The sequence below is a fragment of the Bos grunniens genome, chromosome 12 (assembly GCF_055505025.1).
Source record: "Bos grunniens cultivar Pamir isolate PY7600 chromosome 12, Bosgru_T2T1.0, whole genome shotgun sequence".
Taxonomy (NCBI): Eukaryota; Metazoa; Chordata; class Mammalia; order Artiodactyla; family Bovidae; genus Bos; species Bos grunniens.
The window spans coordinates 21,215,506-21,231,796 of NC_141176.1; the positions used below are offsets into that span (position 1 = coordinate 21,215,506).

The window sequence follows — 16,291 nt, forward strand, 5'->3', positions numbered from 1 at the left end:
TTTTACTGTGCTAAAATATACATAAAAATTTGTTTCAACCAATTTGAGTGTATAATTCAGTGGCAGTTAAGTACAATCTCACTGTGCAACTATCACCACTCTCCATCTCCAGAACTTTTTTATCATCCAAAACTCAAATACTATAAGTATTAAACACTAGTTCCCCGTCACTCTCACTTCCCAGCCCTTGCTAACTACTACTCTACTTTCTGTCTATGAATTTGACTACTTTAGGCACCTCAAACAAATATATAGGGTATGCAATCATACACTATTTGTCCTTTTCCGTCTGGCGTAGCTCATGGTTCATCCATATTGTAGCATGTGCCAGAATGTCATTCCTTTTTAAGGCTAACTAATATTCCACTGCATGTATAGACCACATTTTGTTAGTCCACTCATCCATCGATGGATACTCAGGTTGCTTCCATCTTTTGGCTACACAGAACCTTTTGCTGCTATGAAGATGGGCGTACAATATCTTTTCAAGGCCCTACTTTCAGTTCTTTTGGATATGTATTTAGAAGTGGAATTGCTGGATTAGGAAGTAATTCTATGTTTTTTGAGGAACCACCATACTATTTTCCATAGCAGCTGTACCATTTTATATTCCCATAAGCGATGCACAAAGACTCCAATTTCTTCACCCCCACGCCAATATTTGTAATTTTCTGGGTTGCTGTTGTTGTTTTTATGACAGCCATCCTAATGGGTATGAAGTGGTTCCAGTTTCACATTTTTAACGTTCTCAATTAGAATTTCAGAAACCCCTACCAGTCAGTACTGGTTTGCATCTTCTACCCTGACTGTATTCTTCGACAAAGTGGTTAATTAGGGAGTTCACTGCGGGATGGACTTTCAAGGTCACATTTGTCTATCGGTCTTTACATCTTAGTCCCCAAAGCTGCTTCCCCCATTTTCAGCCAAATATACTTATCTTATTTCATCAGTTTTACATAGTACATGTCTGAGTAAGATTTCACTTTATAAAAGAGTTCCTCAACTTAAAAGAAAAATTTGAAAATATGGTCCATACTCTCTAAGGTTCAGAAAAATTAAGTGATTTTCTGAGGTCTCTTAGCTCAGTAGTAGCAGAGTCAGAATTTGAACAGAAGGAGACATCCAGTGAGACAGAAGGTATGCCTAGTAGCAGTCATATTATGTGTGCATTCTGTCAATCATTCATTCATTTCTTCAACATATGTTGCATATACAATTTAACTGCAAGATTCATTTACAAAATAGACTAGATCAGTTGATTTTTGTTGTTGCTGTTGTTTAGTCGCTAAATCGTGTTCGACTCTTTTGTGACCCCATGGACTGTAGCCCGCCAGGCTCCTCTTTCATGGGATTTTCCAGGCAAGAATTCTGGAGTGGGTTGCCATTTCCTTCTCTAGGGGATATTCCTGACCCAGGGATTGAACCCACATCTCCTGCATCAACAGGCAGATTCTTTATCACTGAGCCACCTGAGAAGCCCAGTTGGTCTTTATATCCCACCAAGTTACCAAGGAGAGTGGTAAGGATTCAGAGGAATGAAACATGCTCTGATAAATACCATCATCTTAGCAGACAAGAAACCAACAATAATAATGAAACTTCACCCCTTCCTGCCAAGGGAATTACACATAAGAGATATATAGTTATAATGGAAAAGTACTGGGATAATTCTTTCTAGAGGGAGAAAAGTATCATAAGTCAAAATTCAGGGATTTCCCTGGTGGTCTAGTGGTTAAGAATTCACCTTCCAATGTAGGAGACCCGAGTTTGATCTCTGGTTGAGGAACTAAGATCCCACCTGCTTCAGAGAAACTAAGCCCACCCACTGCAAATACTCAGCCTGTGAGCTCCAGAGCTCAGCTCTTGGAAAGCCCGTGTGCCTCAACAAAGATCCCGAGTGCCACAACTAAGACCCGATGTGGCAAAACAAGTAGTTTTTTTAATAAATCAATATTTAAAAATAATAATGAATATTTCTGTGAAATGCACTACATTAATACTGATAGAATAGGAAACAGTTGAAGGAGGTATAGGCCATGCATGTAAGAAGCTTATAGTATAATAAAGGCCTAAGACAGTCTACAAACAGCCATGAGCAGAGTGACAAATACTTGAAAGACCAGGGTAAAATCAAAGCACTGAAAGTTTTTTTTTAAGAGACTTAAAGGAGAGAAAGACCCTATTTGGTTAGGGAAATCCAGAAAGTCTTTGTAAGGGACTTTGTAAAAGAGAGTCTAAAGGAAGAGGACTATGGTCTATTCTCTGAAAGGTACACAGATGTTGAACAAGCAGATCTTGGGGAATCAACAGAGGGAAGGCCAATTTAAGTAAAACAAAGTACATGCAAAGACACGAATGGGGAGGATTATGAGCTGTATCCCAGAACAAGCTGTTGAGAATAGGTTGTATATGGGCTAGCTGCAGGATAAAAGCCTGAACAGATGAGTTAGGAACACATGGTGGAAAGAGCCTAGAATGGAAAGCTGCAAAGTGTTATGTTCTACTAAACAGAAAGTGAAGGGGAGTCATCAAAGGCTTCTTAGAGCACTGGTTGTGAGAGGTAGGTTATGTGGACAAGCAGGTTCTCTGGGCCTCAGGTTGTCACATATGCTTCATGCCCTGCTACAAGCACTGCTTTAGGAATATTTATCTTACAGATTGTTCCCTCCTCTCAAATGTCAAGGAGAACAGAGGCAAAGATGATGGCCATATTAGTGTGACAACTTGGTGCAACAAACTCAACTATCTGTACATTAGATTGGGTACACAGTGGACAGGAGTTAGGGTAACAGTTAAGAATTTATTACAGTAGTCCAGGTAAAATGCTTTTAAAGACCCCTAACTACAACCTGGTCATGAGATTGAACACACAGCAGAAAAGCACACTTGAAGGAGAAGGTAGATGACTTTGCAACCAACCAATGGGGAAAGGGAAAGGTGAGGAAAGGCAGGGCACAGAGAAGCATGACTGAGCCTGCAAGACTGAGTCCCTGGGCAAGGATGATATTTCCAAGTGATGTAGTATGAGTTGGGAGGAGGAGGAGCCAGTTAGGGGCTGAGGTTGTGGAAGATTATGCTGGATTTGGGATCTGCGGATTTCAGAGTACCAGTGGCCATTCGGGTCAAGTTGTCCAGCAGGCAGTTGGATTAGGTGGAGGTCACGCTACATTCCTAGAGATTGTGCAAAGTGGTGAGCATTATTTAACCTATGGAGCAAGAGGTCTGCAGGATGCCCTTTGAGGATGAAGCCTTGAGAGGCTTCATCTTAAACCTGTTCTTAAACCTGGGGGAAAAGAGTCATGGAGACTCTTTAGTCATGGAGACTCATATAGGGGTAAGAAGGAGGTCAGCCATGCTTTGTGAATCCAGGGGTGTCAGATAACTTATACTAGTTCCTCCAGATTCCCTCTCCTGCTTCCTACTTTCTGCTCTCAGGCCCAAGTATGCCCCATATGGCTCTGTGTCTTTGGCTTTAAGATGTGTTGAGTCAAAGGGGAGTCTAGCAGGAGACACAGAGGAGGGAGGAGAGGGAGAGGTTGCCTTGGACTGGCTGTGATCTCCTCACTGCTTCTCTCAAAGTATTAGTACCTGCTATGCATGATTCTCCTTCCAGGCTCTGTAACTTTCCCTCACCTTGTCCCTTGGGGCCCAGGAGTGATAACTATTTGGCTGCTGCCATTTCTGAATTCATCCCACACCTTACGGCTCCCTTAACTCTACCTTCAGTTTTGTACTTAGCTTTTTATAACATTTATAACACTTAATAAGTTATCCTAATTTGAGTGTTCTACTTGTTTCCTGTTGGGACCCCAAATGATATACTTACTATACTTTAATATTAACAGTAAGTGTTAACTAGGGGTATGACTGGGAACACTGACATTGTCCTAACCCCTATCAATAGCTCCTTTTTTTTATAGGAATCAACAGCAAAATTTAATTTCAGTAAGTGTTAACTAAAGGTATGACTGGGAACACTGACATTGTCCTAACCCCTATCAATAGCTCCTTTTCTTTATAGGAATCAACAGCAAAATTTAATTTCAGCCATAATTCTACCTAGTTCTTCAACTCCTACTCAGAAATTGACATGCAATTGAATAAAGGGGACCTTTGCTAATCAAACTAAGCTGTTGTTCATTGTTTTTACTCACTAAGTCATGTCTGACTTTTTGTGACCCCACGGACTGTAGCTCGCCTGGCTCCTCTGTCCATGGGATTTTCCAGGCAAGAATACTTAAGTGGGTTGCCATTTCCTTCTCCAGGGGATCTTCCCGACCCAGGCATCAAACCTGAGTCCCTGCATCTTCTGCATTGGCAGCTTTATGGCTGAGCCACACCTAGGCCTAAAACCATTAGCACATTTTTGATAAAGATGTTGACTGATACATGAAGAAAGTAAACACATAGATAAGAGGGAAGCATCCTTGATTCTTGATACTCTCAAGATGGGCACAACTATCAGTCAAACGCTCTAGGAGTAAAAAAGAATCCCTGCTCTTTGGCTGTCTGAAACACTTAGTCTCTCCAGGAGGTCAATGGCCAGCCATTGTTGACAGCCGAGCTTCTCACAAGCTTCTCCACTTTCAGAGCTGTATCTTACACTGATTTCTCCAGCTTAAAGACGACTTTGAGGACAAGAATATCCGATTCCATATATCTACCTGAATCAACCCTAGGGGCCCATGGAAACAGATGAATTCAGGATTTAGTGGTCTTTTTAAGCCTCTAAATATTGGAAATATTTCAGTTGTGAGACTTATAGAAGGGGGACTTCCCTTGTGGTCCAGCGGCTAAGACTCCACGTTCCCAATGCAGGGGTCCAGGTTTGATCCCTGGTCAGGAAACTAAACCACAGCAAAGATCGAGGATCCCATATGTTGCAACTAACACCTGGCACAACCAAATACATTTTTTTTTTTTTAAGAAGAACTATAGAGGGAAATTTCAGTAATTCTGGGGTACAGGGAGCCTGGTTTCATTTCTGAAACTTCATCTGTCCTTGCAGTATAAAAAAAATATCTGAGAATGGGGTTTCGTGGCCTTGGCAGGGAAAAGTTTTAGATTTCGAGAGAGAAGGAAGGAGTCTGAGTTCGGAAACATGTCTAAGTGGTGAATAAGCACAGGCATTGAGGTTTTTAAGAGCAGCTGGGTTTGGCAAATATGAGGCTGTTCCTTCTCTCCCTTTTTGTTTTCTTCTCTCCTTTGCATAGTGAGGCAGGCTTCTGCGGTCTCTGAGTATTTCTCTGGTCACTGGTCAGACCCGCAGGAGAGCTTCTCTGATTCTGAGAAACACCTTGAGAATGAGCTGTTCCAAGAAGCTTCCAAGCCTTTCAGCATGGCAGGACCAGGGGTGGCAGATTTCTGATGAGAGATGGTCCTGCTTTCAGGGCTCTGCATCAAAAGTCATACGGCTGGCAGATGCTGCTAAAAAAGCAAGCACATTCCATTCAAGGCAGTGCTTCCAGCATACTGCAGCTGAAGAAGGGACATACTCTGGGTTAGAGCCAAGGCTGAGTGTTGGAGAGTGACTTCAGAGGTAAAGCTTGACCTCTCTCCCCTTAAAGAGGAAACTACCAGGAAGGGATTCTAAGCCATGAAACAAGTCACTAAGGTTGCTTTTACTATCCCCAAGCTCATGTCTCACAAAACTATTGTTAATCCTGGTCTCACCATGTAGCTTTAGGAATGAACACACTATCCTATGATGGGTATGTTTTAAGTTATGTCTTCTATGCATTTAGTATCTTCAACAGAAATGCACATCAAGATTTGCTATAAACAATCCTGATGAGGATAATCAAAAGTTGTGGCCACGTGACTTCCTAGTTTTCTTTCACTTTGATTTATATCTGCTGTGTTCTTTGAGATAACAGAGACTCCTATTTATTACTGCTAATTCCTTGACACAGAATCCCCCTGAAGGATATGTATCATTTCCCTTTTCTCCCAAACATACACGCATGTTAAAAATCATTCCCGTAAGTGGGGAAATTTATAGCAAACAAAAAATTGCTGCATCAGTTCAAGTTTTCAGAGAAATCCTGAAGGGACTGTACATTTAGCTAAGCTGTACAACAACGCGAGGCTAATTCTGGGGAAGAAGGAGGGAAAGCGTTGACTAGGAAAATGTAGATGGCAATAATTGGACAGTCTCAAAATGACAGCTCTGTGACATGAATGCAGAGTCAAATTCATTTTATTTATCGTTTATTTATCTTTGACTGCCTTGGGTCTTCATTGCTGCACGCAGGCTTTCTCTAGTTGCGATGAGTGGGAGCTTCTCTTCATTGTGGTGTGCGGGCTTCTCATTGCTGTGGCTTCTCTTGTCACCAAGCGTGAGCTCAGTAATCCTGGTGCACAGGCTTAGGTGAACCATGGCATGTGGGATCTTCCCAGACGAGGGATCGAATTTGTGCTCCCTGCATTGGCAGGTGGATTCTTAACCACTGGACCACCAGGGAAGCCCTAAATTTGTTTTTAATAATAAAATGTCTCATCTGCATTGTGTTATTAGGTCTGAGACAGTGCTCTGAGCACCTGCCATTGGACTATCTGATTTGGTCCTCACGTTAACACTCTGAAGTGTGGGTACTGTGGTTATTTACATTTGCTAGATGATGAAACTGTGGCCCAGTCACACAGTTTGCAAACAGTAGATCAAGTATTCAAATTTGGGTCTGTCTGACTCCAACATTTCTCCAACAAATGTATTTCATTTCTCCAACAAATATAAATTGGGCACCCACTCTAAGTCAGGCATTGGTAACAGGCAGACAGTGGTGTCTGTCTGCAGGACATTTATAATCTAGTAATGGTGATGAACGTTAATCACATATTTGGGTTGGAATTGTCATACACACCAAGAACAAATGGTAGAAGAAATTCTCTTATATATTGCAAAACCCAAGGTAATGCCTGTGTTGGATTCCCAAGAAATACTGCTTGAATGGTGGCCTAACCCTAGTCTTGGTAGAGGACCAGGAAGGCTTTTCTAAGGTCTTGAACCTTGAGACTTGAAGGATGATTTGGGCTGATTGGGAGGCAGGAGAAGCTTGCCAGAAAGCAGTGTTTTAAGCTGTCCACCTAAAGTACTCAATTCCAGGAAGAACCTTAGCAGTTAGAAGAGATACAAAGTAGTCCAAAGTTGAAGCATGGAGGGGTGGGCAAGTGTAAGTGAGGGTCAGTTCAGTTCAGTTCAGTCACTCAGTCGTGTCCGACTCTTTGCAACCCCATGGACTGCAGCACACCAGGCTTCCCTGTCCATCACTAACTTCTGGAGCTTGCTCATACTCATGTCCATTGAGTCACTGATGCCATCCAACCATTTCATCTTCTGTCGTCCCCTTCTCCTCCTGCCTTCAATCTTTTCCAGCATCAGGGTCTTTTCCAATGAGTCAGTTCTTTGCATCAGGTGGCCAAAGTATTGGAGTTTCAGCTTCAGCATCAGTCCTTCCAGTGAATATTCAGGACTAATTTCCTTTAGGATGGACTGGTTGGATCTCCTTGCAGTCCAAGGGATTCTCAAGAGTCTTCTCCAACACCACAGCTCAAAAGCATCAATTCTTCAGCACTCAGGTTTCTTTATAATCCAATTCTACAGTCCAACTCCAACTTTATAGTCCAAGGTTCAAGTGAGGGTAGCCAAGGATAAACTATAAAGGTAAGAAGGGTAAGCTATCCAGGGTCATGTCGCCATATAAAGATTTGGACTTCCCTGGTGGCGCATACATAAGAATCTGCTTACCGATGCAGGAGACACGGGTTCAATCCCTGGTTCAGAAGGTGCCACATGCCTCGGAGCAACTAAGCCCATGCACCACCACCTCTGGGCTCGAGTGCTCCAACTATTGAAGCCCACATGCCTAGAGCCTGTGCTCCACAACAAGAGAAGCCACCGCAGTGGGAAGCCTGTGCACCACAATGAAGAACAGACCCTGCTCGCCACAAGAGAAAGTCCAAGCAAAGCAACGAAGAGCCAGTGCAGCCAAACATAAATGGTTTTTTAAAACAGATTTTAATCTTGATTCTAAGAGCAACAGGTTTCCAGGTGATATTAATAAGGAGAATATCACCCATGGGTTTCCACTGATCATTCTTGCTGGAGTGCAGTAGTGGGAAGGTCAGTTAGAAATCTGTCACCATGGTCCAGACTTGGACTAGGATGATGGCAGCAGAGAAGGGGAGAAGTGAGTAGATACTTAGGAGGCAAATCCCTAGAAATGAAGGATAAGAGTGGGGAATTGTGTCCATCAGGGTGCCTGAATTAGTTATCTATTGCTGCAAAACAAATTACCTCAAACAATAAGTATTTAGTATCTCGCATAGTGTCTTGAAGGAGAAGGCAATGGCACCCCACTCCAGTACTCTTGCCTGGAAAATCCCATGGATGGAGGAGCCTGGTAGGCTGCAGTCTACGGGGTCGCTAAGAGTCGGACATGACTGAGCGACTTCACTTTCACTTTTCACTTTCATGCATTGGAGAAGGAAATGGCAACCCACTCCAGTGTGCTTGCCTGGAGAATCCCAGAGACGGGGAAGCCTGGTAGGCTACCATCTATGGGGTCACACAGAGTCGGACACGACTGAAGTGACTTAGCATAGCACAGCATAGCATAGCATAGTGTCTTGAAAGTTCAAAGACCTGGGAGCAGCTTACCTGAGTGGCTCTGGCTCAGTCTTTCATGAGGCTGATGCGAAGTTGTTGGCATGTGTCACAACATTCTTAAGTTTTCAATGGGGCTAGAGGATCTGCTTTCAATCTTATTCACATGATTGACTGCAGGCCTCAGTTCCTTACGACATGGGGAATGCTTGATGTGAAGGCTGGTTCACTCCAAAGTGAATGATCAGAAAAAGAGAGAGTGTGCAAAGTGACCAAGAAGAAAGCTGCGGTGTTGTTCACGAGCAGTCTCAGAAGAGACACGCCATCACTTCTGCCACCTTCTACGGTTAACACACACCAAGTCTGACACGATGTGGGAGGGGACTACACAGGACATGAGGGGACTGCACAGGAGGCACAGCCTGCTAGGGGCCTCCTTGGAGGCTGATTGCCACTGTGCTCATTGTGAAAAAGACAGCACTTTCAAATGAGGGTAATTTGAGAAGTTGTGTCTATGTAAGAATCGTTTTGTCTTCTTACACAGGGACAATTTACAAAGGTGTATGCAAGGAAAAGAAAGACCACAAAGGAATAAAGACCACACTGGAAGCAGTAGAAGCTGTTATCACCCCCTACACCCAAGGGCCAAGAGGAGGGAGAGGTTGCTGGAACTCCGAAGGTGAGAGAATCACGGACAGCAGGCCCACCTTGAGAGAAGCTGAGTTATTTTGTCAGGCGACATGGCCAGTCATGTGCCTGGACATGCAGGGAGCTGACTGCTACCACCTTTCTCTAGCTATACATTCAATGACATCACATGGGTAGCCACGTAGGTTTTGGTTGGTAATATAGCAGAGATCCTAGTGAATAATATGAACCAGAACTTGTTTTTTTTTTTCCTTTCAGAGACCCAGTTGTTAAACATTTACAAGCACACTGCTGGACACAGCCAGCCTGAGGCAACCTCTCAATGTGGGAACTAAGAAAACTCACACTCACTCTCAAGTTAGGAGGAGGACCAAACTCAACCAGGAAGCCAGAGAACACAGGGGCCTCTTGACTCAATTAATTGCTCTTGACTTTCTCTACTCAAACCATCCGCTGGGGGAGACGGCAAGTAAAGGAGGGTGGAGCGTGGATCCAGCACACAAGGCTGCGTATCAAGTAGGATTCTCCAGCTCCGTCCGTGAACAACCATGTAGATGGCGATTCAATTCACTGGACACTTAAAAAAGACAAAGTATCACTTGTCACAATCTCTTTTAATTATAAATTTGTACCCATCCATATCCCTCCTGCTTCTCCACATCAGTGGGGGTAACTGGCAAACAGCTGAAAACTGGATTTTCTAGTAGAGTCAGAGAATGAGTTCATTTTTTTGTTTAACTTTTTTAAATAATAGAAATTGACTCTAATTGAGAGAATTTATTAGAAAAGTGTGAGAGAGCTCAGAGAACTGAAAAAGGACTTGAAGAACGAGGCTCACGAAGGCAGAAACAGGGCAACTCTGAATCACCCAAGTGGTAGGAAGTAATCAATGATCTCAGAGCACCTCTGATGAAGAAAATCCTTCTCCAATTTTTTTTTCCTTTCATAACAGTCCTTGAGTTATTCTGTTCAAGATGCACTGTCGGAGGGCTTCCCTGGTAGTCCAGTGATTAAGAATCTGCCTTGCAATGCAAGGGACACCAGTTCCATCCCTGGTCTGGGACAATCCCACATGCCACAGAGCAACTAAGCCCATGCACCACAACTACTGAGCCTGCGCTCTAGAGCCCAGGAGCCGCAACTACTAGGCCCACGCATTGCAACTACTGAAGCCCACGTGCCTAGAGCCTGTGCTCCACAAGAGAAGCCAATGCAATGAGAAGCCCACACACTGCAATGAAGAGTAGCCCCTACCCACCGAAACCAGAGAAAGCCCTCATGCAACAACGAAGACCCACCACAGCCAAAAACTAAAATAAATATATCTTAAAAAAAAAAAAGATGCACTGTCCTAGGGTAAAATTTGATTGGCCAGCTTCAGTCACTAACTACTCTTGGCAAGGAGAAGCCAAGGGTTCCTTAACAGGTTCACTGGGACTCACAGTAAGGAGCCAGGAATCCCCAAAAAGGGATTCATAAATAAGAACAGGACGGTGAATGGATGCTGGGAAGCCAAGGAGCAGCACATGTCCACTTCAGCCTGGGACGTGACTTTGCTCCAGGGTCCCTCCTCATTTGGCAGGTAGGGAAAAGAACAACTTTCAGATCATTACTGTGGAAGTAACGAGGAAATAACTGTTCTTTAAAAATCTCTAGGCATAATGTCAACAGTTCAGAAATGTCACACGATTTGACATTAAGAGAATTAATCTTGAAAAATCACAGATATGTAAATAAATGTTGGAACTAAAATAAATAGCATCCTGAAAGAAAAGCTGAAATGTGCTGATGCTTTAAAAGGAAGGTCAGATGCCAAATATCAAACCTGATGAAAAGATAAGTGTGTTCCAGTTGCATTCAGAGGAAGTGGAAAATCTAGAGTTAAAACAAAAATAGGCTGTAAGTACTGGGAGTCTGTGGGATGTTTTCTGGTATACCTCAGTTGTAACTATGAGCTAAGAGAAAATGCTTGATATTTAAGACCATGGGTCCCCTGACGTGCACTGCTCTGCTCTCTTATCCACTCATCTAAGCCCTGCTGTCAAGACCCTGCACACATGTCTTCTCTCAGAGCTTCCTGGACCAGCTCAATCCAGCCCAATTCACAATTAAATAGCACTTCTTGTTCCATGCACTCAGCACTTCCTAAATGTCCCCATAGGTTGTTTCACATCTTCTGATGTGTGTGCATCCTGATCCTCACCGAGTCCAAGAATGTTGGAGGCAGGATCTCTGTCTTATGATGATAATAAGTTGCCTGTGGAGCTTTAAAGTAACTTTTTAAAGCTTTGATCTTTCTTCCCTTTTCTAGTTCCTCTTCTGCCTTTACCCTGAAAGTGAGGACCTTAGCAAGGGTTTGCCTCTTCTCCCTCCTTTTTTCTACCTCACAGTGTTCTTGAGAGAAGTAATGAAAGCATGCGTGTAAGAGCCCAGACTTACACCCACGTTTTAATTTTGTTTGCTGGTCTTTCCCCTGTCAGCCAAAATCTAAGTGCATAGGAAGATCCTTGAAATGGTTACTAATATTGATGGTATTTGTTTCGTTCTGCACGTCATTCCTCAATGATCTCATCCACTTGGGCAGTTTCAGCTGTGATCTTTAAGAGGGTGACTTGCCATCTGCCTTCAGCTGATTCATCTTCCAAGCCCTGGGCCCATATTTCCAATGGGAAGTTCTGTAAACATCTCAGACTCAACACATCCTGAACTGAGCTCATCTTTCCATACAAACCTAATCCTTCTTTTTACTGAGGTACTTGATCACAAGTTATAACTGAGCTAGATGTGACTTCAGCTTGAAATACCAGAAATGTTCTAGCTCCAGCATCTCCCACTCAACTCTCTCCCATCCAATATCCTAGTAGAGAATACCTTGTGTTTCTAAAGTTCTTTTTTCTCTGCAGCCCCATATCTGACTTTCATTAAATCTCAACTGAAACCTTACAATAATGTCCTGGCTAGTCCCTCTATCTCTGCCCCGCCACCTCAGCCCATGCTCTACACTGTCATTAGAGTTCTTTTCCTACAAAAATGGTAAGATTTTATCAAAGACCAGCACCCTCCCCACATACATCAACGCTTTTAGTCGCCTTCTTACTGCATGTAAGCAGTCAAAGCTGTCCAACGTTTTCAGCCCCCACCAAACTTTCTAGCCTCATCTCCTCTGCAAACTCCAAACCTAATGCCGCCGCTATTTCACATTCCCAAAATATGCCCTCCACTGTCACACCGTTAATTCAGTTAGAGTTGCTTCCATTGTCTTCAATAGTCTTGCCATCCAGGATCTTCTTAATCTTACATCTTCTAAACCGCTTTACGAATTTTAACAGTTAAAATCAATGGTTCTTTTCAAGTAGTAAATACTCATTACCAAGAACTAAAAGTGTGTTGGGGAATTTACATACATGATCACAGGAATCCTCACCACAATTGAGTAAGCTGGGTATTACATGACCACAGTCCCTTACCCAAAGTCACGAGGTGAATTGTGCTTCCAAATTTAGGATATCTTGCTTTTTAAGAAAGACGATAGAGTGGACTGAGTCTCAGTTTCCCTATTTGTAAAGTGGAAAGGGTAAGAACTAGCGCGGTACTCACCTCGCGGAGTTGTTGTGAAACACGCAATGTGTTCCATCAGAAAAGTGCCTAATGAAATGGCCTTATTCAATGCATTTTGGGAATCTATTGACTTGTTATAATTCATAATACAGCAGCTATGAACAATGCCTTGGTAGGAAAATAAATGCATCAACTTGTATAGTTACCTAATTTGTATCAGAAAAGTAACCTGGATGGTAATAAGAGCCTTCATTTTGCTGGAAGTTGTGTTTCTTTTTCTTTCTTTACTTTCACTTCCTTCTGCTACTTACCACACCCTTTACTCAGTGTTTCCTACCAAAATCACAGGCCTTCTGCCACTGCAGTAAAAAACGGTTTCTTCAGTTTTCTGGCCCTGGAGAAGGAAATGGCAGCCCACTCCAGTACTCTTGCCTGGAAAATCCCATGGACAGAGGAGCCTAGTAGACTACAGACCATGGGGTCGCAAAGAGTTATTATTAATACATAATTTTCTCTGGCCAAAAAAAAAAAGAAAAAATTATACAAGATAATTATTCCCTTCCTCTCTGACAAAAACACTTCATGATGATTGTGCTAATTTTAGGAAGTCATGAAAACACTACTAACAAACTCATCTCCTTTACTCTTCAATGGGATGTAGACAAGATCAAGAATGTAGTGCTGGCAGGGACCTTGAAGTTCAGCTGGTACATATGATCTGGGCTTATTTAATTATCTAGAGGCAAATCTCGTTTTATTGCACTTCTCAGATTTTATGCTTTTTACAAATTGAAAGTTTGTGGCTACCCTGCGTTGAGCAAGTCCATTGGCACCATTTTTCAAAAGGCATTTGCTCACTTCATGTTTCTGTCACAGTTGGTAATTTGCATAATATTTCAAACTTTCATTATATTTGTGTGGTGATCTGTGATCAATGACCTTTGATGTTACTATTGTAATTGTTTGGGGCACCATGAACTGTGCCCACGTAAGCGGGCAAACAGTTGATAAATGTGTATATTCTGATTGCTCTATTGATGGATTAGTCCCCCATCCCTTTTCTCGGGCCTCCCTATTCTTTGAGACACAACATTATTATAATTAGGCCAATTAATAACCCTACAATGGCCTTCAAGTGAAAAAAAGAATTACACACCTTTCACTTTGAAATTGTCAGCAGGGTGACAATATACAGGCTATTTGTACTCTTTTCCCAATATTGAACCAATCCGTTGTTCCATGTCTGGTTCTAACTGTTGCTTCTTGCCACGCATACAGGTTTCTCAGGAGGCAGGTAAGGTGGTCTGGTATTCCCATCTCTTTAACTTTCCACAGTTTGTCGTGATCCACAGTCAAAGGCTTTATTGTAGTCAATGAAACAGATGTTTTTCTGAAATTCCCTTGTTTTCTCTATGATCCAATGAATGTTGGCAATTTGATCTCTGGTTCCTCTGCCTTTTCTAAATCCAGCTTGTACATCTGGAAGTTCTCGGTTCACTTACTGCTGAAGCCCAGTTTGAAGGATTCTCTTGATATGCTGAGTTATACTGATCGATGTCCAAATGTTAACCAACCTTGCATTCCTGGAAACCATCCCATCCCAACCACTTGTTCATGATGTATTATCCCTTTTTCTTATTGAATTTGATTTGCCAAAATTTTGTTAAGGATTTTTGCATCTATGCTCATGAGGAATATTGTCTGTAACAGTTTTCCTTTCTGTAACATCTATGCTTAGTTTTGGTGGTAAGTTAAGCATTGGCCTCATGAAACGAGTAGAAAATTATTCCTTCCTTCTATCTTTTCTGAAATAGTTTTTGAAAATTTGTATTATGTCTTCCTTAAATGCCTGATAAAATTTATCAGTGAAGCCATCTGAGCCTGGAGTCTTGTTTGTGGCAAGATTTTAAGTCATTAATTCAATTTCTTTCGTAGGTGTTAAGATTATTTGGGTTTTCTACTTCTTGTTATGTCAGTTTGATAAATAGTGTCTTTCAAGAAAGCTATTTCATCTAAATTGGACAATTTACAGACACAAGTTGTTTATAGTATCTCCTTTTATCCTTTAAGGTCTGTAGACTCTGTAGTTGAGCTCCCTCTTTTATTCCTGATGTTGCTGATTTGTATCTTCTCTCTTTTTTTGGCCATGCTGTGCAGCATGCAGAATCTTCCCCAGCCAGGAATAGACCCTGGGCAGTGGAAGATCCAAGTCTTAACCATTGGAGTGCCAGGGTTTCCTGTACCTTCTTTTTCCCCCCCATTGATCTTTTCAAAGAACCAACTTTTGGTTTCATTAATATTCTCTGTTTTTGTCTAGTTTTGAAGAAGGAATTCATAGGGCCTGGACTCCATCTTCTCTGGAGAAGGAAATGGCAACCCACTCCAGAACTCTTGCCTGGAAAATCCCACGGACGGAGGAGCCTGGTAGGCTACAGTCTATGGGGTCGCAAAGAGTCAGACATGACTGAGCAACTTCACTCACTCCATCTTAGGCCTGTTCATGCTGATCATGCTCAGCCACCTTTCCAATGGACTCTGAACTCTGTGTTTAGTGCCTATGAAAACAACAACAGAAGGATAAGACCCCCTCCAGACAGGGGAACCTTGAAGATAGTATCTAGGTTACTCATCGCCTAAGAGAAAACATACACTAATCACCCCTTCCTCCAGACAGGCCATACATTTTTCTGTATCTATCGGAGTGTAACCTCGGGTTTATTGATTATTGGTTAATTGTTTGACTGTTTGAGCACATGAGCACATAGCACGTGAATGATGGGGTTATTGGGATTGTATTTTCCTTGGTTTATGTAAGTCTCAAGGAATTTGGAGTGGGGGGTTCAGACACGTACACATGGGGTATAAAAGATTTTCACAAATGCTGGTCGGGGTCCTTGGCTAAGAGGAGACTCTGCCTTGGGCCCGCTGGTGTAATAAACTGCACTCCACTATCTGCATTGTCCTTCTGAGTGAGTTTGTTTCCCGGAATGCGTAGCTACAACATTTTCTGTTTCATTGATTTCTGCTCTTTCTTACTCCTTTCTTACTGCTTACTTTGAGTTCGTGCCAAGTCGCTTCAGTTGTGTCCAACTCTTTTTGACCCCATGGACGGTAGCCTGCCAGCCTCCTCTGTCCATGCGATTCTCCAGGCAAGAATACTAGAGTGGGTGGACCTTCTCCAAGGGATCTTCCCAATCCAGGGATCAAACCCGCATCTCTTAGGTCTCCTGCATTGGTAGGTGGGTTCTTTACCACTAGCGCTACCTGGGAAGCCCCCTTAATTTACTCTCATTTTTCTAATTTCTTTTCCCCCACCTTTACTAAGATAGTTGACATATTGTGTAAGTTTAAGGTGCACACTATTTTAAAATTTTCTTAAGGTCAAAACTTGGATCACTGATTTTAGATCTTTTTTCTAACAAACATTTAAAGCAAAAAATTTCACTCTGAGTACAGCTTAGTAGACAAATTTTGATATGT

General features: G+C 42.4%; 1 long non-coding RNA gene across 1 annotated transcript; it reads left to right on the forward strand.

Annotated features, from left to right (window-relative positions):
• The first annotated feature begins 8,090 nt into the window (after window positions 1-8,090).
• On the forward strand, window positions 8,091-11,027 carry LOC147361494 (uncharacterized). Its single transcript, XR_015138019.1, has 2 exons — window positions 8,091-9,284; window positions 9,512-11,027. It is a non-coding gene; the product is annotated as an uncharacterized LOC147361494 (long non-coding RNA).
• Window positions 11,028-16,291: the final 5,264 nt, after the last annotated feature.